General features: G+C 42.5%; 1 long non-coding RNA gene across 5 annotated transcripts in view; it reads left to right on the top strand.

Moving 5' to 3' along the window:
• LOC308610390 overlaps positions 1-27,716 on the top strand; it is a 174,203-nt gene that overhangs the window by 89,184 nt on the left and 57,303 nt on the right. The window contains exon 3 of one of the 5 annotated variants that reach the window (XR_014014533.1): positions 27,174-27,665. The exons of 3 other annotated variants lie outside the window; for them this stretch is intronic. This is a non-coding gene — a long non-coding RNA (uncharacterized lncRNA). Of the gene's footprint in view, positions 1-12,059; positions 12,467-27,173; positions 27,666-27,716 lie in introns of those variants that run through there. One more of the 5 variants, XR_014014534.1, reaches the window with a different exon arrangement.

The following is a 27,716-nucleotide window of genomic DNA, read 5'->3' as shown; positions in this document are numbered from 1 at the left end:
AAACCACATCTTGGGCCACAAAACACACCTTAACAAATATAAAATAGAAATCATACAAAGTATATTTTCAGACCATAATGGACTTCAACTAGAAATCAATTACAGAAAAATAGCTGGAAATGCCAAAATGTTTGGAGAGTAAACAACATGCTACTAAAACATGGGTCAAGGAAGAAATATCAAGAGAAAAAATATTTTAAACTAAATGAAAATTAAAATACAACTTGTCAAAATTTGTGAGCTGCAGAAAAAGCAGTACTTAGAGGGAAACTGATACCATTGAATGCATCTATTTGAAAAGATTTAATATCTTTGAGGGACTCTGGTTTGCTGACCTGATCGATTTCTCCCTGTTTCCAAAATATTGGGAAACATGAATTCCTCCTTAGGTAGCACAGTGCCAGAAGAAGGAGCCCCACCCAATACACAAAGGCAAGGATGGGAAAACCTAGGAAGTTGAGCTGGAGCTCAGCCATGGTGCAGTAAGGCTCCTCAGACAAAGAAGATGGTCCAGATCATCAGAAGTGCGTTGCTGCCTCAAGCATCTGGGCATTGAAAGTGCACATTCTAGACTAGAGTTCTAGGCCCACATTACAGAGGTTAAGTGTAAACACCAAAGGTTCTTGAGGGTGAGGGAGGGGACAACACAAGAGAGAGAAACCCACAATCCTTCCCCCACCATCCAACCCAGCAGATCTATCCATCCCTCCAGGGCCCTTTAGATACCTCTAACCCACCTTCCAACCCACACATTTACATACCATATATTTACCTTAGTGAAAATTTCTATTTATTCCACACGTTACCCAGATATTACCTGAGACCCTTTTACTGCTTGGTGATCTACCTTTGGACCCCACATAATATTTAAAACTCTGCTATGCCAAGGGATTTTTACCTCCAAGCCTTCAACTACAGCTTCCCCTCATACATAATGTGTTCTCACCTGTATGAAGCCAGAAACGTAGTCAGAAGAAATATACGCCCCCATATCTCCTCAAAAGAATTCACATTCACCAAAAAGTGTAAGAGTGCAGAGTAGCCTGTACCAGTGAACAGGAAGCATGACAAAAAGGGAAACAAGGGCATGGCACACCCATGAACCTATGGCAAACAACTTAAAAAGCTTTAGTAGTTCTTTTTTTCCTAAAATCCCTCTTCGGCTATTTAGCCCCCTAAGGTTCTCAAATCTAGCCTCCTCCAGCCATACAGTGTCTCATCCTGCTGCTTGCTCCCTCTTCTGAAAAATCCCTCTCAAAACATTTAAAATTTTTTTTTTTTATTTTACAGAACACAACCCGAAGGCCCAAACACACCCTGATTTAAGGAGTGGGCTTCTCTTTAACATAACTTCTAATGAGCACAATATTTAGCAATACGTTTTAGCTTTTTGGAATCACACTCATGGTTACTTCTTCTATGAAAAGTTTTATGATTTTTTTCCCCATCTACTTTCTTACTTGCCACCAAAATTCCTGTTGGCATCTCCATACCTTTTTAAACAATGATGTCATTTTTGTTGATGTGTATATGTATTTATTTCATCTCCCCATGCTAGTCATTTAATAGTTGTAGCCCTTGTGCCTTCATTATTTAGATTATAAACTGCTGAAATTAAGCTGTGTCATTTCCTTACTTTGCTTGCCTGTATTCCCTCGTTGAGTCTGATGAATCAGTCTTGACCCCAGATACCTAATTCTCTCCCTCCCCTATGAGGAGGATACTAGTAAGGACAGCTCCTTTCTTTACCTGTCTTCTCCTGCAGCCACAGCTCCACTCTTGTCTGTACCCAAAAGGAGGGTCCATTTCAAGCCCACTCCATCTCACATACCTTCCTCCCTTGACTGCAGGAGGTGTATCTGTTCAGAAAAACCCCTCCACATATCTTTGTATCTCTGGTATTGTTTTTTTTTTTATAGAAAGTTTGGTCCTGACTGTCCCTGAGGTCCCTAGGATTCACAACTGTAAAAACATCCTCTAAAGTCTGAGCAATATAAGCTCCACCAAAAGAATTTCCAGGATAGAAGGGGTCATAAAAATGACACATCAAATATATTCTTCAAAAAGTGGCCTTGTCATAAAAAAAGAAAGACTGAGAAACACTGATCCAGATTAAAGGAGACTAAAAACACATGGCAACTAAATGCAGTCTGTGATTCTGAATCCTGTAATGGAGGTTTTGAAAAAAAGCCACAAAGGACATTACTCAATAAATTGACAAAAATGGAATATGAATGGGAGATTAGTTAAAAGTTTTATGTCATTGTTAAATTTACTGAAGGGGAAAACTAACTGTACTGTATGTAAGAGAATCTTCTTTTTCTTAAATACACAATGAAATATTCAAGGAGAAGGTGCATGGTGCATGAAATGTATTTTCAAATATTCAGAAATGTATGCATATTTTTCATATATGTGTGTGTGTGTGTGTGTATTCATATATAGAGAGAGTGGAGGCAGGAAGGGAAGGAGACAGAAACAGAGACAGAGAGAGGAGAGAGATCTCAAATGGGTCAAAATGTTAGTAGGTAAGTCTGGATAAAGGGTACATAGTTTTTACCATCCATGCATCTTTTCCACAAGTTTAGTTATTTTCAAATAAATACATTTAAAAAATGGACCATTGCCTGCTGTCCTGGATTTTAGCTAAACTTTGGGATTTCTGCCTTTGATTCTTGCAGCTACCACCATCACCATACCCAAACCCCAGAAATGTGTAATGCCAGCTTCAAAAGTTTTCTCACATTCTGTCCCAGGCAAGAAACCTGGGACCCTCTGCACATTTCAACAGGATTTTACAAAATGCTGAAGAAGAGCACCACACCCTCCCCACCAACAAATGTTTTTAAATTAAACACAATACAAAAAAAAAAGAAGGAAAAAAATCAACGTGTTTACAGCATGGAACCCCTAGCTTTTCTGATCTGGTGCCACCAGGTCATCCGTCTTCTGGCGTTTTGTGGTGTGAATTGGTTTGCCAGCACTTCGTCTGCTCTGCTCACCAGTTACCATTTCTCCACCAGATTTCCATCTTCCAAAAATGTGTTGACATCTTTTGTTGTATCCTCTCTCCTTCTAGTCATCCTTAAGCACTTATTCTTTTTAAATCCTTTGTTTGAATAGTTTTATTGAGATATAGTTCACATACCATGCAATTTACTCATTTAAAGTGTGTAATTCCAGGATTTTTAGTATACTCACAGATATGTGCATCACAATTTTAAAAACATTTTCATGACTTCAGAAAGAACCCCGTAACCTTTAGCTATTACCCGCCACCCTTCATCTCCCAGCTCTAAGCAACCATTAATCTACTTTCTGTCCTCTCTTGGCTTCCCTATTCTGAATATTTCACATGAATGGAATCATACGTGGTTATTTGTGACTGGCTTCTTTCACTTAGCGTGTTTTCAAGGTTCAGCCATGTTGTAGCATGTATCAGTGCTTTTTAACGCCAAAAGTATTACACTGCATGGATATACCATATTTTATTTACCCATTCATCAGTTGATGGACATTTGGGTTGTTTCTGCCTTTTAACTCTTATGAATAATACTGCTTTGAACATTTGTTTACAAGTTTTTGTGTGGACATATGTTTTCATTTCTCTTGAGTACATACCTAGAAGTGGAGTTGCTGGGTCACATAGTAATTCTATATTTAACACTTTGAAGCGCTGCCAGACTGTTTTCCAAAACAGCTGCACCATTTTTCATTCCCACAAGCAGTGTATCAGGGTTCCAGTTTCTCCGCATTCTCACCAACACTTGTTTTAATCTGACTTTGTTTTTCTCGTCATTCTTGTGTGTGTGAAGTGTTATATCATAGTGGCTTTGGTTTTCATTTCCCTGATGGCTAGAGATGTTGAACCTCTTTTCACCTACTCTTACTTTTTTTTTTCATCTACTCTTGCTTTTAATGGCATTTGGGGAAAGAGAGAAGATAAACAAGTGTGTTTTATCTACTGTGTTTAACTCGGAACACAATAGCTCATTTTAACTATGTGACAGGAAAAATATTTTCTTGTAAATATTTGAAAACACATATAGTAATGTCAAGTCTTTATCAACATGCACAGTTTACTACTTCTATGCTCTCTGCATGTTATAGTTACTGTGTGATTAAGGGAAAGCAATATTGTGCACTGAATTTGACCTGTAAGATTACTTCTTATATGGGGTTGAGGGAGGAATTCATTCAAATGACTCCTTAGGGTTGACTAAAAGGCAGAGCAGAACTGATTGCCAGAGCCTCTAAAGCACAATGCTTTTTTGTCACCAATGCTGTGTACATCTGTTGTGAATAACTGTGTACCACAGGTGATAAGTATCAAAGAAATGTGAGAGCTCTGACATGGGCACATAGCATATGTCTTAAGAGATAGATGACAAGGTGTTTAAATGGGCTTTTGCACTTTAATCATAGTGTAAAAGATGGGATGTAGCACACATGCCAAATGATAACTGTGAAAGCTGGGTGAGGGGTGTATGGGAGGTTACATTGTTCTGTCTGCTTTCGTGCATGTTTAAACATTTTTTACTAAAAAGCTTTAAAAATAATAAAAGATGTAGAGTGACTCATAAGGAGAGGGAGGGAGCAAAAGGATACCTGGCCAGGGTGATCAGTCCATCAAGACTAGAGTTTAGCTATCTCTCAATAAGGAAATTTCAGGAAGTGTAATTCCTTTGACGTTGGGAAAGAAACTTCTTTCCATATAACAGGAAGGAAGAAGGAAAGGAGGAATGGGAAATTTTTTTTTTTAAGGATTTTGATGAAAATTTCCCATCTCATGACTTCTAGTTCCTCTGTGAATGGTGGTTTGGCACATCTGCTGAGCAAGTGGAGATGGCCTAAATTTGAGAAAAGTGAAGGAGATTTGAAATAGATTTGAGTAGCACTGGAGAGAAAATGGACTAAGGAAACAGTGACCTAAGTTCCATTTGTTTTGTTCACATGTTAGTAAGCATGGAATAAGAATTTGTGGAATGGCTGCATTATTTCCAGGTAGCATGAGGGCTGAATTTATCATGGTATCAGTAGACTTGATTGTGAGATTTAATCCAATAGTCATCAGCTACTTATGGGAAGGTATTTCTGGAAAAGGCAGAGATAGGGGATTTTGCCAGACGGGAAGGATTAAAGGTGATTGGATGGGACCTATTTGTAGTGGAGCTTTTTAAATGTTGCTTACCTGATAGACCACCAAGCCTACCTTGGAGAGAGAGAAAAAGAAAACAAGAGCTTGGTGGATAGAGGAAGAGTAAGTGGAAAAACGACCTAAAGTTGAAAAATTAACAAGTAGTATATAAGCTGGGAGGATGGAGGATGAGGCCAAAGGGTGGAATGTCAGACTGTATTATTCCAGATGGCAGAAGTGTTCCTGGTAATAAGCTCTACAGTGTGGCAGTGACTGCACTGGAATGGAAGTAAAAATGAGATGATGTAGGAACAGGGAAGCTGGGTTACTGATAGGTCTATCCACATGGAGGTTAGAGCCCTCCACCACTCCTCACCTCTTCATGTTCCCCACCCTGGGCCCCCTCCCACCTTTTGTCCCTCTCCCGGGGGCTCCACGGAATCTGCCTTCTCTGTGTGACCATAAGCTTCAGATATTGTAGGATCAATGTCATAACTCTGGATAAGAAAATAAAAGTAGTGAGAGAAGGCTGTAGTGGACATCTATTTTTGTTTTTTTGTTTTAACACCCAGTATCCATAAGTCTTTCTGGAAAAACTACCTCAGGTGCTCTATAGGATACTCACCCTATTTTTGAGTCCCAGTCTGTACAAGTAGAGTTGCCTTCCTTCTAGACCTCACTGTAAGGGTGGGTATGTGTGCAGCCTTGGCCAAAAACAGGAGGTCCATGGTAAGCCCCCAAATGTCTGATAACCCCAGTGCATAGTCTAGGACTCACCTCTGGTTCCTGAGCTGCAGGTATCCTGGGGAGGTGTACCACGGCTCCACCAAGGCTATTAATATCAGTGGTGGCACCTTCATCTTGATTGGTGAACTGTACACACTAAGGGCAATATCTTGTATATTCCCATCAAGCATAGATGGAAGGAAAGCACCATGATCACCTTCCCCAAAGAGGGGGATGCCATCTTGATGACATCCTTGGAGATACTGTTTTAGTGCTCAAAGACACCCCCATGCCTTTTTGATATAAGGCATCAGTGTGCCGTGCAGTTCTCTGGTCAGCCTCAAGGACATGGTGCTTGGATCAGATTGAGGAATGGGGGAGCAGGACAGGGTCAGAATATGGGAATGATGAGGCATGAACTTTGTTCCACCAGTAAGGACATTCTTTCCCTTCACTTTTTCTTTCTTTCCCACTCACTTTAAGACATCTTTTGCTTACTCTCAGCTGTATTTTACCCTGGGAGGTAGGTGGCTGCCTGGTCAACATTCCTACCACTGACAGCTGAGTGGTGTTTTCCTCTGCAAAAAAAAAAAACCAGTCATCAACTGAGCAGCCTGAAAAAATACCCCGGGAGGGGAACCACTTCCCCAGGGTGCCTTTCTAGTAAGGAAACCTCCATGTCAAGTTTAAAGTATGCTCTCCCGATACATTAACATGACCCACATAACAGATTCTTAAGCAGCTGCTGTGCTGTTCCTGGACCCTACGGCAAGTAGCCCAGGGTCCAGTGGAGCAGCACCTCCGCCCAAATAGTGCCATTCAGGGTTCAGCCCCCTGTAGGAGCCTCTGGTAACTGAGTTCTAAATAATGATCAAGCTGTTGTTTCTTCTTCAGCATTATTTTCAGAAAGTATACCTGTACTTAACGCTCCTCAGGTATAAAAGACCTATCTCCCCTACTTCTCTAAAGGATATAAAACATTCAGTGAGGGGGGATATGTGGGCTGCTATACATTTTCATTAAGGCTAAGCTAAGCGGCAGAAGACAAAGCCCACCTCCTCAAATTTCATCAGGGAGGAAATGGGCTTTGGGGCGGGGCGGGGGTGGTGGCGGGGGTGGAAGGGGCACAATATCTATTTCTCAGCAAGAACTCCAGAGGACTGGTCACCTGTTAGCCAAAGCCAAAGGAAGCAATCAGTAAGAGCTGAACTATCTCCTTCCTTTCCCTTACACATAAGCCCTGAGTTACCCAAATCCCATGCCCCCAACACAGTACACAGTACACAGAAAAGATACACTATTATTAGATAAATATTTATTGGGGAGAATCAATAATCTCTACAAGGAAGGAGTTATTTCTGGATGGGAAGTCTTCATCCCTGGAAATTCTGGGGCAGTGTTTTCTGTCTAGACAGTAGAGACAGATGTCTGAACACAGGGCCTTCAGCAGTGCTGAGCGCAGTGGTGGGTGCCTGGCCAGCCTGACGCCTGCGGGTGGGGCTTGGATGGGGCACAGGCTCCCTGTGGGACACTGGTGGGGGATGTTTGTGACACAGTCGCTGGTCCTTGAATGCCACAACTTTCTGGGGGTGTCTCTTCTTATCTCTGATCTGTCTTGTACTACTTGGAAGATAACTCTGGCCAGCAAAGATAGCTTCTTGATGGCAGGACTTGATATTTGTCAGTTTACAGGAGGGAGCCCTGTGGTTGAAAGGATGCCCCTGGACAGGCTCTGTCCAGACCTGCACTTGCGCCTTTTGCTGAGTTTTCCTAAAGTGCACTGGGGAAGGAAGGGGCTCTTGAGGGTAGGTGACATCCATTGCATACTGACACCCCGGTTTCTCATCTAGGAACTTCCTGATGCCTGTCGCGATTTTCTGAGCTTCAGTTGTCCCAGTCAAGACAGCTCTACTTTTAACTAGGCCTCTGTTCTGCACAGTTGATATGGGGCTGTCCTTTTCCTGGGCATCTTCTTGCCTTTTGTATTTTATCCCAGAAAAAAGCCATTGCAAGAAGTGCTTCATTCTTTTTCTGATATGGCCTTCAGGAAGAGACTGTCCCTTCTGTGATAGGATCTGGGAAGACTTGCTCGCAAGTGTCTTCTCTAGTACCATCTCCTGAGTAGGGAAACGCTTCCTCCTAAGTTGGGATGTCCCGAACCCTTTATCCCCTCGATCAAGCTCTTCTGCCTTGGGCTCCAGAGGGCTCACTCTCTTTGCAGTTGGTGGGAAATTCTTATCCTGGCACCTCCTTAAGGCATGTTTAGGGACCCAAGGTTCCTGCTGCTGCTCCATCCTGATTCCTCTGTCCTCCAAATGGACATTCAGCACCTGGGAAGCTCCCATGTCCCCACCTGAGACACCCTGGGCATGAGTCAGTGAGGCCTCGTAAGTCAAGTTATCTGAAGTAAGGGATGTGTCAGTGGGTTGGCCTTGAGCCTGGCTACGCTCGCTGTTCTCCAGTTTAAAGTTCAACTCACTGAACAGTTGTTCTTTAAGGTCTAATGATTTAGGATCTTGGGGAACTGGTAATTTGGGTGGGGGGCTTCCAGTGGTCACGGTAGTTTCTACTTTATTCTCATTCACATTTATCATTTGGGAGCTCCCTGGCTTGCTAGTTGCCAACATGTCACTAGTTTTCAATTGAAGAGTATCAAGCTCCTCAGCCGTGAATACCTCCCTAGACCATCTGGGCATTGAAACAGGTTCTGACTTCTCCACCTTTTTGCCCCGTAGCATTTCTCCTTTATCACTGGAACGCACACTCTTATGCTTCGGCTCATATCTGGCCCCAGCTTGCTTTGCAAGCAGCTTTTGGGGATATCTGTTGGCTAGTTGAGTCTGTCTATGACCTGCTTTCCCTGTGATGCAGAGGGAGACAGGCAGACGAGTCTGTCTGGCATCCTTAATTCTCTGAACACCCTCTGCCAGCCCACGGTTGACATCAGAGCGTGGTTGTCTCAGGACCCTCTGTCCTCCTTTGCCCACAGGTGAGGTGGCAGGGAGAGAACGATCCAGGTCAGGGGCTGAATTTGTTGTTCCCACTTTGTCTCCATGGAGAGATGCAGAGCTTCCTCTCAAGGACTTGAAGCTCCCAGATTTGGAGTCTGCCTCAGAAATCACATTGGTTGAGGAGGGCAAGTTGGCATGAGACAAGGACTGGCATGAGGCATCTTTCAATTTAAAGATCTGGATGGATTCAAGGACCTTGCGGGGAAGGGCCCACAACATCCTCATATGAAACCTTTTAATATGGGCTTCCAGCATCTGTTGTTGACTGGAATCAACAAAAGTCAGGTCCTGGAAGGTATTCAGGGGGTAGGCCTCACCCACTGATGATGGCAAACTTCTCTGTTTTGTTTGGGTGTGGGATTTCACAGAAAGAAGCAATGTTTGCTTGATAGCATGCCATGAATTACGCACAGTCTCAGGGAGCCGACCCTCATGTATGTCCTCCAACTTCTTGCTCAAATGTCCTTTTAGGACATTTTCAAGTTGTCTCCGACTTAGACTCTTTGCTGACACCCTTGAATTTTTCTCTGAGAGACTCACCATCTGACTGTTTAGGTCTTTCTCAGAGTCATACCCCAGATCCTTACCTGAAGAGCTCTTTGGGTCATTCAACAGGTGATCTTTTGGGCCATTCTCTAGGCTGTGTCCCAGATCTTTCCCCACATCTTCCTCTAGCTGGAACATTACACCAGGGCTTTCTGGAAGTGAGTTCTCAGGAACAGGCTTCAGTAAGATGGCAATTGATTTAGATTGAGTGACAGATAAAGTGCAGTCTGGCTGTGGTGAAACAGACAGAGCTGGTGGTGCATGATGACAATCAAAAGAATCGGGGTGATTCATTGCCTGGGACAAATCTGATAAGGGGTTGATATCTTGGGAAAGGGTGGGGTCAAGAGAGAAAATGGTATCCGGAGACAAAGTGGCCTCTCGTGGGAGAACAGGACCTGCTGTCTGAGTGTCACGTGGTAGGAGACGGGGAAAGGCAAGGGGTTGGGGTGGGGAGTAGTCCACAGGGAATTTGGAATCCAAGGAAGGAAAAGGCTCTGGTGCCAGAGAATGACCCAATGGGGAGGGTGAAAAAGAGTCAGCTAAGGGGGTCATTGGGTTAGGGGAGAGAACGGAGGTGGGCAGTGTGGTAGGCTCAAGCAGAGAGGCTGGTGTTAGGTCCCTTGGAGGGACTGTTGAGAAGGCAGGGGACAGAGTAAACGATGACTCAGTCACAGAAGCTGTGGAAGCCAACCGGGACACAGAGGAAGTAGAATCTTCCAGGGCCTCTGGGAGTAGCAGCCGACTGACCTCAGCAGTTGCATTATTACACACCTCACAGAAGGGGTCTGGACATAAGAGTTGACGCAAGCGGGTGGTGTCATCGTGCCGGCCCAGGGTGCTGCAGAAGACAGGAAGTACAAAGGTGCAACCAGGACCAGAACAAGGAAAGGGGGACCTGCTGGCCTGGCAGGGGTGGGGTCACTGGAAGCCTGCTGCCCCTTCACATTGCTCCACATCCATGAGTTCACAACATGCTCAGTAGCCCTCACCTCAAGGCCTTCATCACATACTCATTCCTATGCTACCCCCTGCCATGACTACAGCAGGTTGCACTGAATCCCTGGAATTGCATAGAACATGCTAAGGGGGGATCAGGAAAGAAGGGGAAAGAGTCACCTTTTCAGAATAGAAATCAGCTGCGTTTTCTCCTCTGTTTCTGTCTGGTGACATCTCCAACCTGAGAAACCAGGAGAGTGGGTTATATGTAATGAAGGTAGAAGCATAGGGATAATAAAGGAGTCCCCTTATGGGAAACCCTTGGGATATTAGACTCTGAAAGACCCAAGAATTAGTAGATGAGGTCAAATGGTCAATGATATTAACATGTGTATGTTGCTTCTTGTAAAGTACTTTCACATGCATTTTATCTCATGTGATGCTCAAAACCACCATGTGAAGCCCAGAGATCAGTGTTGCCTTAGAGAGGGATCTGATCATCCAGGAAGTCAAAGGACTTTTACAAAGTCAGGACACAGAAGTTCTGACTCTTGACATCTCACCTGGCCACCTGTTGGGAAACACCCATTGCCCAGGTCCATCACTGCTTCATGCCCAGCGATGAGCAGAGCAGGGAATCTGAGAAGTGTCTCAGGCTCTGACTGCCTTCCCACAAGCCTCTCCTCTGAGAACTCTGGTCTCTGAGAGAAACTGTACCTAGCAGTTGACATCCTCAGAGATCAGGGACCTTGGATCTCCTGGAAAAGGCAGGAAGGGTCACCCTTGGAGAGTTCAGGTGGGATAGGCAGAACCTTACCTTTTGGTGTTCCACCTTTCCTTCTCCTCTTGGCTCTGCCCTGATGCTGAGAACAAAAGAAAAGAATGAAGGGCTGGGGCTCATTTCTCTCACTCTTCTCTAGGAAACTCAGATATTCATTATCCGTGAATAATATGACTCTCTTTTAATTAACAGAACTTTATGTTCCTTCTTTTTATCAATTTTAAAGGTTTAAAATGCTTTCCATTTTTTTCTTCTTTGACAAACTCAAAGAAGGACTTTCGACTATGAGGTCCACACTTGATATTCTCAGTCAGAAGTCATCTGCCCAAGGAGGGCCTAGCATCTGAGGCCAACAGTTACGTCCATGTCCCTCAGATAGGACCCTGTATCCTGGAGCTCAGGCTCCAGCCTATGGTCAGAGGCTCAGCATTGCTGCTCTGATCAGCCCAGCACAAAGGAAGGCTTTGTCGAGTGATGCCTGACATGAGAATGTGAGGCATGATCAAGCAATGGGGAACTCTGTTCTCCTGCAGAGATCCCAAACTCTCTAAATAACCCAACCCAGGGCCACAGAATTACTGTTTGGGATTTTATCCTGGAGTCCTCCAAACACTCAGATGGGACATGGGCTTCCACTGGAAGCAGCCACAGAGCACAGGGAGACCAGGTCGGTGCTTTGTGACCGCCTGGAGGGGTGGGATGGAGAGGGTGGGAGGGAGGGAGATGCTTGAGGGAAGGGATGTGGGAACAGATGTATATGTATGACTGATTCACTTTGTTATAAAGCAGAAACTAATAAAAACAATGCACACACACACACACAAAATGTGGGAATAGAAATGGAAACAACAATAAAGAATCTCCGTTGGGGGCTCACCCAGGGCTGCTTACCTTTCGGATGTCTTTGGTTTTACTAAAGATAGATGAAAATGGCAAGCGCACCAGGTACCACAGGAACAGAAGAAGCAACCCCAACCCGCACAGGACGACGAGGTTTTGGTCAGTATCCAAGGATGTTGAGTCACAGCTCGGACATGGGTCAGTAAGCTGTTCAAAAATGAGAGAGCGTTCCATTTTCTGAATTCCGTTTTCTGAATCACAAGGCTGCTTGAAGTTACTGAATTTATTGAGCAGTCCCAGGCCTGCATCACAGAGCACTGGAGAGTCACAAAGGGTTTCTGAGTGTGGGGGAGGGGACAACATGGAGAGGGTGTGTCCACGGCCCCTCCCCCACCCACCAGTCCAGCAACCCCTTCCGCCCCTGCTGGGCCTTCCAGGTCCCTCTGCCCTACCCTGCCGTCCTATTTTCCAACTCCATCCTTTCATGGTTTCATATATTTACAGTAATGAAATTTTCTGCTTGTCCCATCGGTAACCCAGATACTACCTGGGTCCCCTCTGCTGTTTGATAGAAACTTGACTTGGGTCTCACCAATTCCACTGCCTTAAGTGTCTGAAATACTGTCTGGAATTTTTGCTTGTACCCACACATTTATACTCAGGATCATATATGTCCTTAAATCCATCTTTCCTATAGAATCTTTTCACTATGCAAACCCAGTTCTAAAGAACTTAAAAGTTCTTTTATCCAGTTTTGTGAATGTTGAATAGGGAATTTTGCTTTTTGTTGCAGTCAGCCGTTACCATCTTCAGTCAGAGGGGCTGACTCAAATAATTAAAATGAAGAATTCATTGTTCAACATTCACAAAACTAAAGTTACTATAAAATAAATGTAAATAATTAAACTTTCACGAGATCTTGAGGATAAGTCTGTAGCACTTATTTTTCTGAAGTTAGTGAAGCTTAAACTGCATAAAGACTTTTAGGACATGCTACACACACACACACACACGCACCCTTTGACAAACCCATCTGGTATTTTCAAATCTAAGAATAAAGTGTTTTCTCATTTTATTCCAATCTTCCATCTTTTGTTTTGACCCTACTTCTTCCTACTCTACCTAAAACACAGACAGTCCCTGACTAGGGGACATCAATTTTCTAACATGTGCACAAATCCCTGTCCTAGTCAGTTTGGGCTGCCGTAACAAAACACCATAGACTGGGTGCTTAAACAACAAACACGTATTTCTCATAGTCCTGGAGGCTGGGAAGTCCGAAATGAAGGCAACAGCAGATTCTGTGTCTGGTGAGACCTACTTCCTGGTTCGTCAACAGCTGTCTTCTCCCAGCAACCCTGCAGAAAAAGTGGGTGAGAGAGCTCTGTGAGGTCTCTTCTATAAGAGCATTAATTCCATTCATGAAGGCTCCACTGTTGTGACCTAATCACCTCCCAAAGGCCCCATCTCCTAATACTATGATATCATATTGTTGGCCTTAGGGTTTCAACATATGAGTTTGGTAGGACACAAATATTCTGTCCATAACACTACCCAAAGGCTGTGCTAAGTCCTCTGGTGGCACGGTGGGACCCAGGAATGTCAGAGCCTTAGAGAAGAATCGAGTCTTGAGCAGCCTTACCTGATTATCCTTGTGGGCCCTGTAAATATCATCTTTTCTTAAGTGTGCCTTGCCACAAAGGTTGAGAAGCTCTGCTCTATATAATCATCCCCATAAATGTTTGAAAATCAACTACCTGCCATGCTTTTTTTCAGGCTCCTCTTGTCAGGTTTAAATAATCCCAGTATTTCCCTCCCCTCTTCCTACATCTTCCTTTCTAAACTCTTTATCTTCATGATAGCTGTTCTCTAAACTGTCTCCTAATTTCTCATGTCTTTCTTAAACTGTGATGCCCTTTATTTGACACCCATGGCCTAGCACAGTTACTTGATCTCCTGTGAAAGGGTTAGACAGCCTTCAAACCCACAGAGTCTTCTTTCAATTATGCAGGAACAGGTAACCTACCCTGAGGATAAAATCTGCCAAGAGGCACCACTTCCTCCTGACCTTGATATGCAGCCTCAGCCAAGTTTTCATTTAATAAATATTTCCTGCTGGAAACTAGGAGACACCAGTACCTGTAAGTCGCAGGCTCTGTCCTTAAGGACCTCATGGTGCAGTTTTAGGGGCAAGCCCTACACAGGTCAAGAGTTACATAACCGCACAGGAGAGGTCCCCCATGGCATTTGTGAATTGGCAAGTGATCTCTGGAATAGATCAGAGAAGGGACAGATGCTATGGGTGATAACTGCTCAGACATTTTATGCTCCTTAGGAAGGTATCCCTGCATGCCTCTCCAATTTTCTGATACAAATTAACGATCCTTGGAGAAGATGGTTATAGAAGAGCTTTTCTCTTTTAAAAGGGCACATGTTGGCTAGATATCCTTACATACATGTGTGTGCCTTGCGTGTAAAACTTACAAGAAGTTTCAATAAAAAGGCTTTTCCCCAAATGTTAATAAGATTCCTTTTCAGAACCTGGTAGAGCTCCTTCAAAATTGAAAGAAACAAAGGACTAAATGTACAGCACTTTTTTTTTCTTTCTTTTTTTTTTGTACCAACCACAAATAAACTCCATTGGTATTTAGTAGGAGAAGTTCACAGCACTTATCCTTCCTAGACTAACATCAATGATAAATTATAAATTTATTTGTCTAATTTATAGAACATTTTGCTTTCAGCAATCTCAGTGGATTTTCACAAACATCCTGTGATGTAAACAGTACAGGTATTATTGTGCCCATTTTATCAGTAAATAAAAATGAAGCTCAGAGACGGGAAGAAACTTCCTTAGATCGTTCAGCAAGTAAGTAGTAGAGCCCTGCCTACTAAATTCCTCACATTCTCAATGTTACTATTTTAAACAATATAAATAAGTGACTTCTTTAAAAGTATGCCCTGGTACTAAAATTAAAGTGGTTATGTGATTGAGAATATTCACTTTATCCATTAAATGAGGCCAAATTTGGGAAGTAAAGAAAAGCTATTTTTGGCATCCTATCACCTCTTAGGTACCTTTTCCTTTTCATTCTCAGCACCAGTATCTTGATAAGTTTTCTCTATTGCCCTCTTAAAACCTACTTTCAAGAACTCTATTACATATGATTCTCAGTAAGGTATAAATGAATAATAAAAGCTTAAAATGTCATCCCTCCCAGGAACACATGTCACACATTTTACATATATCTAACCCCAAAGCCTTGTAATAAAGCTCTCACCAGAGCATTTCAGGCAGCCATCCTGAGGTGGCAGTGGTGGCTTTCAGTAGAGTGAGATCTTCTCCTCTCCGCCCAATGACATCTTCCCAGTTGACCTTCGTCACTACACAGAAGTCTGGTCCCAGATTTCAGGCTGCACATGGTTAGATTATCCCCAAGAAAGAGTATTTCCGAAAAGCTCTACTAGAATAGTACACTGCCTATTGGAGGAGACTCAGTAGGGATAAGTCGTTCGTCTAGGATTGTCACATATCCTCAGTGCTCTCGCTCACACACTGGCCACGGTCCCAGGGATGAGCCACGTAGAGGGAGCTTTTTTTAGGTTACCAAAAAGCCTGAAGAACAACAGATTCTATTTAAAACTGAACTTAACACTGCCGCTTTAAGATGTTCTTCGTTCATACACACACCACACTTCCATTGAACTCTACCATGTAGTATTTCTAATAGAAATATCAAGAAAATAAGGCATTGCCTCTGCCCTCAGGCAGGTCATAGTTCAGTAAGTAAGGCCTGCAAACAAGTATAATAAAGTGATATGAACTATAAAAGAAGTAGGAATAAGAACACAATGAAAACACAGATGAAAGAGCAATTAATTCTTCCGCCAGGAGGGAAACGAGAGAGAGGCAGGGAAAATTTCAGACGTGGTGCCAACTGAGACGGGCCTTGTGAGGTCACCTCCTCCTCCTCTCCGTCCCTGCCCTGGCCATCTTCCTGTTCCTCACCACCTTCCTCCTCACCCTCCTTTGCTTCTTTCTTTAGACTTTAATTTTTAGAGCAGTTTAAGGTTCACAACAAAACTGAGCAGAAAACACAGAGCTCCCATATGCCATCTGACCCCCCCAACACCCCTCCACACACACATATAACCTCTCCCACTATCAACATCCAGCACCAGGGCTTCCCTGGTGGTGCAGTGGTTACGCCTGCCAATGCAGGGGACATGGGTTCGATCCCTGGTCCAGGAAGACCCTACATGCCACGGAGCAGCTAAGCCTGTGCACCACAACTACTGAGGCAGTGCTCTAGAGCCTGTGAGCCACAACTACTGAGCCCGCAAGCCATAACTACTGGAGCCCACACACCTAGAGCCCGTGCTCTGCAACAAGAGAAGCCACTGCAATGAGAAGCCCATGCACCGCAACCAAGGGTAGCCCCCGCTCACTGCAACTAGAGAAAGCCTGCGGGCAGCAAAGAAGACCCAACACAGCAGAAAGGAAGGAAAGGAAAGGAAAGGAAAGGAAAGGAAAGAAGGGAGGGAGGGAGGGAAGGAGGGAGGGAGGGAGGAAGGAAATTAAAAAAAAATGCAGCACCAGAGTGGGACATTTGTTACAATCATACCTACATGGACACATCATTATCACCCAGAGCCCATAGTTTACGTGAGTCAGACAAGTGTATAGTGACATGTCTCCACCATTGTAGTATCACACAGAGTAGTTTCGCTGCCCTGGAAATCCTCTGTGCTCTGCCTCTTCACTGCACGCTCCACCCTAACCCCTGGCAACCACCAATCTTTTTACTGTCTCCAGTGTTTTGCCTTTTCCAGAATGTCATATAGTTGAAATGATACAGTGTGTAGGTCGCCTTTTCAGATTGGCTTCTTTCACTTAATGATATGCATTTAAGGTTCCTGCATGTATTTTCATGGCTTAATAGCTCATTTTTTCAGTGCTGAATAAATACTATTCAGTTGTCTGGATGTACCACAGTTGATTTATCCATTCACCTTAGACATCTTGTTGCTTCCCAGTTTTGGCACCTATGAATAAAGCTCCTATAAACTCTTTTTCTTAACAAAGCACGTTGTTGAGGCATAATTCACATACCATATAATTCACCCATTAAAAGTGTACAGTTCAATGACTTTTAGTATATTCACAATGTTGTGCATCCATCACTACAATCAATTTGGGAACATTTTCATCACTCTAGAAAAGAAACTCTGTTCCCCCTAGCCTTCACCCTTCAATCTCATCACTCTCCCCAGCCCTAGGTTACCACGAATCGACTTTCTCTATAGATTTGTCAATTCCAGACATTCATATAAATGGAATTATACAATATGTGGCCTTTTATATCTGGCTTCTTTCACTTAGCATAATGTTTTCAAGGTTAGTCCATGTTGTTACATGTATCAGCACTTCTTTTCATGGCAAGTAATATTTCATTTTATGGATATACCACATTTTGTTTATACACTGATCAGCTGATGAACATTTGGTTTGTTTCCACTTTCAGCTATTATGAATAAAGCTGCTATGAACATCTGTGTACACATTTTGGTGCACACATATGTTTTCATTTCTTGCTTATTCGTTTTTGCAATAACTTAAAGTCACACTTTGTCTAAGTTTGTTGTTTTCTGAGATTTTGGTAATATAACCATATCAGACTCCCTATGAAATGAAAGCTTTGGAGTCTAAATGCAGTTTTTGTCAAATGTCTGGGTGCATCAATTTGCCCTCCTGCCAACACTCTCAAAATTAGCCCTTGAGTCAGCAGGAATGATGGTGATGCATAATGCTTAACATTTAAAAGTAATGAACACCTTATGTTCTCAAGTTCCTATTCTTAGAAAATCAGAGGAGGGTGTGCGAAGAGAAAGTGCAATCCAGCCAAAGTGAACATGAGCAAACCTATAACATATATAAAAGTGCATGTGTGGTCACACTAAAGCATTGGGCATGTGTCTGAGGATGAGAGTAGCCAAAAAAATGAGGCTGAGAAAGAAGGGGACTCAACTGTGAATGACTTTGAATGACAGTTTAAGAAGCCTGAACTCTGGACCAAGGGAGTGGGAAGCTAAGGTTTTCATAACCAGAAGAATGGCCTTCCCAGATCTCTGTTTTGGAAAGATGACTGGCAAGGTGACTGAGAGTTAGGGGGAAACATGCAAATTATATCACATAGGACTCTTTCTCTTGCAGATGATAGAAAACCTAATGAATTCTAGCTTGAGCAAAATTTTTAATTTATTGGCTTCTATTTCTCTATAACACAGGAGCAGATTCAGTTTCTGACTTGCTACCTCTTGGTTCTGCTTTCTTGGTGTTGACTCATTCTCAAGCCACTTCTCTTATAGTCCCAAGGTGGCATCCAGCCAGGAAAAACAGAATTGTTGTCCCAGTTTCTCAACCAAAGTTCCAACATTCAAGTGACTGGGACCAGCTCAGGTCATAAGAACACCCATGAAATAATTACTGGGAACCAGAGAATACTACTGGCCTAGTCTAGGTCAGTGCTACTCAAAGTGTGGTCCGTGGACCAATGCCTGTTTCCACATGTTTGTTACCATCTACAACAAGATAAGTTTAGACCATCAGCCATAAAAATAAACGAAATTGAGTTCTTTGTAGTAAGGTGGGTGGACCTAGAGTCTGTCATACGGAGTGAAGTAAGTCAGAAAAACAAATACCATATGCTAACACATAGATATGGAATCTAAACAAACAAAAATGGTTCTGAAGAACCTAGGGGCAGGACAGGAATAAAGACACAGAGAATGGACTTGAGGACACGGGGAGGGGGAAGGGTAAGCTGGAATGAAGTGAGAGAGTGGCATGGACATATATACACCACCAAATGTAAAACAGATAGCTAGTGGGAAACAGCCGCATAGCACAGGGAGATCGGCTCGGTGCTTTGCGGCCACCTAGAGGGTTGGGATAGGGAGGGTGGGAGGGAGATGCCAGAGGCAGGAGATATGGGGATATATGTATATGTATAGCTGATTCACTTTGTTATACAGCAGAAACTAACACGCCATTGTAAAGCAATTATACTCCAATAAAGATGTTAAAAAAAAGGTAAGTATAGAAACTGAGGATGGTTAGAAACTTGTACTGCAATTTGAGAGAGTCATTAAATTTAATAATAAAAACAGGCTTATCTTTTGTATGTCATAGTTTGTGTGTCATTTTTCCAGTGATTCATTTTTACTATATTATATACAAGTACCAGTCCACAGTGGATGGGGGTGTGGGAGATGAAGCAAACTGGTCCTTCACCACAGATAGTCTGAGAAACCGTGGTCTCATATACATGGTCCACTGTGAAGCCTGTGGGTGAATCAACATTCTGGAAGCACACAGGGAGACTTTGGGGAGCTCTTTCCCCTCGCCATGAAAGAAGGCAAAAATAAATGTCCACTATAATCGGGATCTTAGTTGGAGAGAGGAAGGACATTCGCAGACTTACTTTAGCTCTCTTATTTTCTCAAGCTTTTGTCCACGTTGATCTGCCCTTATTCAGAGTCCCTAGTAAGAATTTACTCTGCATAAGCTTTGGATATGGCCAGTTTAATAGGCTAAACATTACATGGGCATTCACCTGCCTTGCCCATTAAAACTTGTATTACTAGAATCAAAGCATTTGAATGGCTCTCTTAAGCCATTAAGAGAAAAACAACTTTGAGCTAGAGTAACACAAGGTAATTACTAAGCTGAGCGAAATTCCTCTGCCATGCTCTTGGCACTGAGGTATGGAAACTCTACAGCCCTATAAGAAGTCTGAAGGAAAAAAAATGTTTTATTCAAATTTCAAGGGTCTAAGTTTCTCATTAAAAGTACATTTTAGAAAGTTGTTTTAAGTTAACTTGCTAGGGCAGTTGTACGGCAAGCAGACGGATGTAGCAATTTGTCAAACTGCAGCTTTCATCTCTCTTTTAAAATAATATGGAAACAATAAAAACACAATTAAAACTAAAATTAAAAAAGCATAATCTGAAAGAGTATTTTGATTTTTTCTAATTAAAGCTCTGCAATTAAAGTTTTGCTGGAGAACAACCTGTGTTTTTAATCTCACAAAGCGCTAATAAATGCACAGAATTTGAGATGTCTGCTAAAACTCAGAGCTGGAAGTGACCTTGGAGAACCTTCTAGTCTGGCTTTCTCATTTAACAAATTGGAAACTGAGGCCAGAGCAGGTTTATTTCTTTTTTCCTTAATCCTTTCTTTCGCGTGTGTGCATGTGTGTGTTTTCTCTTGGTGTCTGCACATAATTTAGTCACTCAATATAGGACTTGCTTCTTTCCAGTATGAAGACAAGGACTCAACAAACACCAAAGTTTATGCAGTACTACCTCGAAATCTGCAATTTTTGCCTAAGTGAACTTCACAAACCATTGAGATAGTAATGCATTTTTGTGAAAACCAAATGGAAATACAGCATGTGCCTTCATGCCTTCTGCAATAAAATAAGCTGAATGTAACTTCAGTATTCTTTGGTGACCCCAGCTTAGTCTAATAAACAGCTGTGATACTGCAGAGGAGCAGGTGTAGGCCGTCTGGGACATGGACACATGTGCATTGTCTCCAGCAGTGCCCCACAAACCTGCTATCATTTTAAAAGTCCATCACCTGTATTTTAGGAGTTTACCTCTTTTTCATATAAACACAACAATTGTTTGCCAAATGTACATATGCAGTGCAAAACTGACCTATGACAGAACTGCCTTTAGCAGGTCACAGGGCTACCCTAAAAAGTTAATGTAGTTTGGATCACTTTTATCCCCTCAGGGGGTGAGGGAACGACAGGAAGGAAATGGAATATAACAAATAATATAAGATTTGGTGGGTACTTAATTTGTGCCCCAAACTTTCACTCATTTCATTTCTTAACTATCTTGTGAGAGAAGAAATAGTTCTCTCACTCACAGATAACAAGACTGAGCCCCAGAAAGATTAAATAACTTGCCCAAGGCCATAAGCGCTAAAAAGTGAAAAAGTAAGGATTTGAACCAAGCTTGCTTTGGTCCCAGACGTGCATCTTCAGTCCACACAATACTGTCTCAGAGAGTAGAGTCACTGCGTCTTGATCACTGACTTCATTTTAACATGCCAGGAGCTATATTTTGCTGTATAACAAACCACCCCAAAAATTAGTGGCTTAAAACAATGAACATTTTATTTGCTCATAATTCTGCAATCTGGGTTGGGCTTGGCTGGGTGACCCTTCTGTTGATCTTACTGATGGCTACTCACGTGGACTCATCCAGCTGGCAGGTCAGCAGGGGCCTGGGCTTGACTGAGACACTGGGATGGCCAGGCTTGTCTCTCAGGGCCTCTCCCTCTTATGTGGCTTTTCTGACAGCCTCTCCACATAGCTGTAGCAGGCTAACAGAATTCTTATAAAGCAGATCATGGCTCTGAAGAGAACAAAAGCAGAACTTCTTAAGGCTTGGAACAAGAACTGATAGAGCATCACTCTGCCACTTCCAGTTAATTAAAATAAGTCATACTCCCAACTCAGGTTCTAAGAAAGAGGACTACACAGAGGCAAATACTGGGAGATCACGGGCCAACAATGTAACAGTGGTCGCTATACTCTTCTTGAACTGTGGCACAATCAACTGTGAAAGTTGCTGTTTCTTCTATACCTTCCATTTTTCTTATGTGCAGTTTTTCACTCTTTTCCTGTTTGTTTCTCCACTTTCTCCTACCATTTCTTAGCTTTTCTGCGTTGTAACTGGCCTTCCCTAGGCAGCCACAAATAAAGGATGCCTCTCCTTCAGAGCAGTGAACTGACCAATCGCATCTTGTCAACCCTATTCTTCAGGTCATCAGTCTTTGTTAAAGTGTTCTACTGACAGAGGTTGCTTTGTCTAGGTTTTTGTTTCATCTTGTTTTGCTTTATAAACTGGGTTCAAAGCTGGAAGTCTAATTTAAAGGAAATAGGACATTACTGCCTCAAGAAGCAACTTAAGTGAGTACATTTAAAAGCTTCACCCTTATAAATAAAAGTTAGAATCTATCATACTCCTCTTCAGTTTTACCTGCAAGAAGGCAAGATGTCCAGTTCAATGGCCAAGGCAAGAAATCAATGTTTATCATGTTTTACATGCTTTAACTTCCTATAGCAGTCATTCACCAGGGCAGAGAAGGAAGAGAGGCCTGTAGGAATCAGATAACTTCCAGCATTACAATTCTAGTTCATAGCAGGTTGCTTCTTACACGTAGCTAAAATGAGATCCGATTAAATTTCCATTGAATCATTCAACCTATCTGATCACTGCTTTCTGCTGTCAGGAGAGTTTCAAGAGTACTAAGAATTAGGGCCAGGAGAACTTGCTGTACAGATACCACAAGCATGAAGAGGGCAAAGGAAATAAGAGAAAAGAATTGTAAACACCCAAGGTGAAAATTCTTGCAGAAGGGGATCATGGGTTTCCATTTGAAATACTGACGAATTAAAATGAAAGTTAAAAGTTGAAACGTGAATTACCCTTCAAGTGTTTCCAAATCCATTCACTGACAATGTTGATCATTGTGTCTTTTATTCTGCACCCTGAGGCCAGTCACTGGATCCTTGATTGTTGCATTACATCTCCACCAGACATTTAGGTGCAAAAATGAAAGGGGATTAAATTTAATTTGGCTATGAATTGCTCAAGTGAAGGAGGCAACTGAGATAAAATGTCTTTGTTACTATTTTAGACTAATTCATTGACTCTAATCTGTGTTCTGTCGTCACTAACATCAAAAGTTGATTGAAAATGGGTGTAAATTCATACATAAATAATACACAAGCTCATGACAACCCTCATAATGATTTACAAAGTCCAATAAATATTCTAAGAAAATTTGGAGAATCTGACTAGATTCTGATGTTCTCAGGAAGAAAAAATTGATAAGTTTATCAAAGAAATTTTTGAATGAAGAATATGAACGGCAGCCACACTAGATATTTAAGTACAGCATAAAGCTGAGCTGGAGGGAGTGGTGCCCACCAGCACCAGTGTCCACATGGTGGGGAGAGCGCCAACGGTGGCTGCCGCCAGTTGACTCTGTCCCCAGGGTGAACAGCAGTCGTCACCATCCCTCACCCCATGCCTCTCTGGGAAACTCTCCAAGACCAGTACGCATTTTTTGTGAGAAGTCTCTTTTAAAACTGCTTTTGCTATATCCCATAAATTTTGGCATCAACATGTCTCATGGTCTGCCTGAAGGACAGGGCCTGGATCTGACCCCATCTCTTCATCCCAACCTCCAATTCTCCCCCTGGACCAGCCTTCACCACCCTCAGCCTCAAGTCACCAGTCATGGTCTCCCACACGAGCTCCACGCTTTTTACCCTTTTGCTCACATGTTAGCTTCTGCCCTTTTATATGGAAAATAAACACTCTATGGTGAAAAAAAATAAGGCTATGATAATTAAAATAAGACACTACAGAAAGAAGGAAAAATATAAAGATATAGAACACACACTAGACAGTCCAGAATTGATTTTTTTTCCATACAAGAATTGGCTAGGAAACAAAAGTGACATCACCAGAAAGGAAGAACTATTCATTAACTTGTGCAGGAATAACTGGGTAGGAATTTAAGGGAAATAAAATTAATTTAGACCCATCTTTCCTAGTGTATAACAAAAAAAATCCCAGATATATTAAAAAGTTAAATATTTTTAAAACATCCTTTTCCAAATGCCTGCTCCAACAAGGTATTAGATCTGTGAATTTAAAACCAAGGATGACTTCCTAAGCTTAAAATCCTTTTAAGAAATCATAAAACAAAAGACCAACTGTTCAGACTACATAAAATTTGAAACTTCTATTTGTAAAAAAAAAAAAAAGGAGTAGCAAAACCAACTTTTTAAAAAGAACAACAGCAGATTGAGAAAATGCATTATTTTACTATTAGAGCAAAAGAAAACATTTTCACATTTATTTTTGATTTTTAAAAAAATGTTTGTTTATCTTTGGCTGCGTTGGGTCTCCATTGCTGCGTGCGGGCTTTTCTTTAGTTGCGGCGAGTGGGGGCTACTCTTCATTGTGGTACACGGGCTTCTCATTGTGGTGGCTTCTCTTGTTGCAGAGCACAGGCTCTAGGCGTGCGGGCTTCATTAGTTGCAGCACGCAGGCTCAGTAGTTGTGGCTCGCGGGCTCTAGAGTACAAGCTCAGCAGTTATGACACACGGGCTTAGTTGCTCCGTGGCATGTGGGATCTTCCTGGACCAGGGCTCGAGCCCATGTACCCTGCATTGGCAGGTGGATTCTTAAACACTGTGCCACCAGGGAAGTCCCAGAAGTTCATCTTCTTTAGCAATTTATTTTCATACATGGAAAGGAAAAGAAAAATGGTTAAAAAAACCTCTAGGTCCTTACTGCATAGTTAATTCATGAAACCCTGCTGCGCCTTACTGTACTCCTTGCTCCACAGTATTCCAGTCATTTTATTTTCACATTGTCTGAAGACAAGTGTATTTATGGAGCAGACTACTTGAAATAGGAACTGTCCACTAAACCTTGAAAACGTAGTCGCTGCGTCTATAGCGGACTTACCATTCTGGTGCTCTCTCTCAACCCTGAAGCTCTTAGAAGAGACCTTTTATCCACTTTATAAGTATCAGGCCCAACATGACATATAAGCATTTCATAAAATAGTTTGAATTTTGGAATAATTTTGATTCAAATACTTGGATGCAGAGATGGAGAAATGAAGGAGGCAAGAAGGTATTATTCCTCTGTTCAGCCCCTTGCACTAGGTTTGTGTCCCAAGGAAAGAGGAGCATCTCTGTGTTTCTACATGGAGCACGGCCCTAAGGAGAGTGAAAGGCACACAGGGCTGTCCTGCCATCTTCAGGGTGTGAACCACTCTTCCAGGTTTCCTGGCAGACTAGAAAATATGGCTCTTTCATGGAGGGCACACAGCAGTGTCAGTGTGACAGAGCCATCCTCGGATACCTTAGCTGACACCTGACATTCCAGTGGCTGCCAAAGTGGAAGAACAAATGGAACATGTTTTTGAAACCCATGCAAACACCTCTGAGGATGCTCAGTGTGTGTGTACTTAGGGACCAAAATGCTACAACAAGACAGAACTATAAACCAGGAAATTTTTGCTTGATACCATTTCTCGAACTCTATTTATGCCCACAAATAGGTGAAACCCAAGGCAATTCAGGTCACACTGACAGATGCATTTGGCCAAGTTGGTACGTTGAATACCAACTGTTGAGTTTCTTGACCTCATCTGAACAGTTCTCTGATGTGTGTGGTCAAAGGAAGGTCACGGATCTCAGGAAAGCATCTCCCTACCACACCTGCTCTGTCTCTGTGTTCTTTGTTCCTGTAAGTCCCCAGTTTACTGCCATCTCCTGCCCCCGCTCTCCTTGCTGGCACAGGCTTTTTTGAATATGATGTGTCTCTTTCCTGGCTCATTCTTTGTCATTTCACTGAAACACCTGCTATCAGACCTCAGGAATAGGGAGAGTTATTTTTTGCCTGGTCAGGAATGAGCATTTGGTGGGAGTCATTTCTTTAGTGTGCAGTGCTCTGAACCCAGTGCTTTGGGTGTGGAGGTCCAAGGCATTTCCTTGGGGAATCTGGTCAGCTTCCTGGTATAGAAGACTTAAGTTAGCCACAATCCTTAAAGCAGTCCTATGAGAACATATAAAATACACTTCTATGTTAGAAATGTCCTAGCATTTTTGGAATTAGGTACTTTTGAGTGTTTTTATTCCATAGACATCACGGATGCCATATCTCAACTGCATTTCAATTACTGACTTATACTTCCACAGTATAAACTTTGTAACTTCTTGACCACGAACTAGGCTGAGCACTGAGCTTGCTTCCTTTCTTTCCCTCCCTCCCTCCCCCTTTCCCCTTCCTTCTTCACTCCCTCCCTCCTCTCCTTCCTCCTTCCTTCTTTCCTCCCTCCCTCCATCTCCCTCCTTCTCCTTCCTTCTCTCTCTCTCTCTCTCTCTCTCTTTCCCTCTCTGGCTTGGGTGATTGTTGATGCCATTCAGAAACAGAGAAGATGATCTGTTCAGTTTCTAATATGTCAAATTTGAATTATCTAAACAGGTAGAGATATCCTCTTCCCAGTTATGTCATACATAGTAGAAACTTTGTAAACACCTGTGATTAAATATATTTGGGGTCCAGTTCTGGAGCTCAGCAGAGAGGGCAGCCTGAAGATGTAAGTAGGGGTCTTCAACATACAGGGTGGACGACATGGGCATCTTGGGTTTAGAAGATGTCCCTTGGGGAATCTGCACAATGGGAGAGTGAAGGACAAAGCTCTGGGGAAACAGACCAGGGGCCGGCAGAGGACCTGAGAAAGAGCAGTTAGAGAAAAGTGAAGATAACCAGGAAAGAGAGAGGTAATGGAAACTGAGGGAAGAGAAGATGCAAGAGAGGCTGTGTGACAAAGAAGAAAAGGCCTGCAGTGCCCTGAATCCTGCAGCCCCCAACCCTGGCACCTGGGGGCAGGGAGCAATCACTATATAGTCACAAAGTTTGTTGCTTTTTATAGGGAGGAAGGACTCATTCAGAACCAGAATGAGCAACATTGCCCCCTTTAAACATTATTTTTTATTAATAAACCTCCACAGAATTAACAGTATTTTATTTTTAAAAAATGTGTCTCTTCTTTTTTTTTTTAACCATTATTCATCATCTCTTTGATTACTTGCTCAAACCCAGTACACGTGTATAGGGGTATCAGAATTGAGAAGTGAGGGAAACCACTTTATTAACAAGAGAAGAGTGCTTATTCATATAGTTCCTTTAGTCCTCAGTCTTATAATGTCTACTCATTTTCAGATAAATTTTCCCCCTTTCCTTTAATGAAGTTATGTCATAGACCTGTAACACAGATTCTTTGCTTAAATGTAAAAACATTTAAAAGTAAATGTGTACTCCCTTCACTCATTTCTCCTACCACCCCACCCCCTGCCTCTGGCAATCACTAATCTGTTTCCTGTATCTGAGCTTGTTTTGTGTTTTGTTTGTTTGTTTTAGGGTCCACATATAAGAGAGGTCAAATGGTATTTGTCATTTTCTTTCTGACTTATTTCACTTAGCATCATGCTGCCCACCCATGTTGTTGCAAATGGCAAGATTTTTTTTTTTTTTTTTGTGGTACGGGGGCCTCTCACCGTTGTGGCCTCTCCCGTTGCAGACCACAGGCTCCGGATGCACAGGCCCAGCAGCCGTGGCCCACGGGCCCAGCCGCTCTGCGGCATGTGGGATCTTCCCGGACCGGGGCACGAACCCATGTCCCCTGCATCGGCAGGCAGACTCTCAACCACTTCACCACCAGGGAAGCCCAAGATTTCATTCTTTTTATGGCTGAGTAATATTCCATCGTGTGTGTATGTGTGTGTGTGTATATATAATGTATATAAAATTCTTCATTCATTCATCCATTGATAGACACTTCTGTTGTTTCCATATCTTGGCTATTGTAAAATAATGCTGTAGTGAATATGGGGGTGCATATGTATTTTTGAGTTAGTGTTTTTGTTTTCTTTGGATAAATACCCAGAAGTAGAATTACTGGGTCATATGGTAGTTATAGTTTTCATTTCTTGCAGAACCTCCATAATGTTTTCCACAGTGGCTGCACCAGTCTATATTCTTACCAACAGTGCACAAGGGTTCCCTTTTCTCCACATCCTCACCAATACTTGTTATTTCTTGGCTTGTTGATAATAGCCATCCT

This window comes from Mesoplodon bidens (assembly GCF_964165515.1).
Source record: "Mesoplodon bidens genome assembly, contig: HAP1_SCAFFOLD_352, whole genome shotgun sequence".
NCBI classification, from domain to species: Eukaryota; Metazoa; Chordata; class Mammalia; order Artiodactyla; family Ziphiidae; genus Mesoplodon; species Mesoplodon bidens.
Note: the sequence above shows the minus strand (reverse complement) of the source record. Positions and strands in the feature narration are given on the sequence as shown.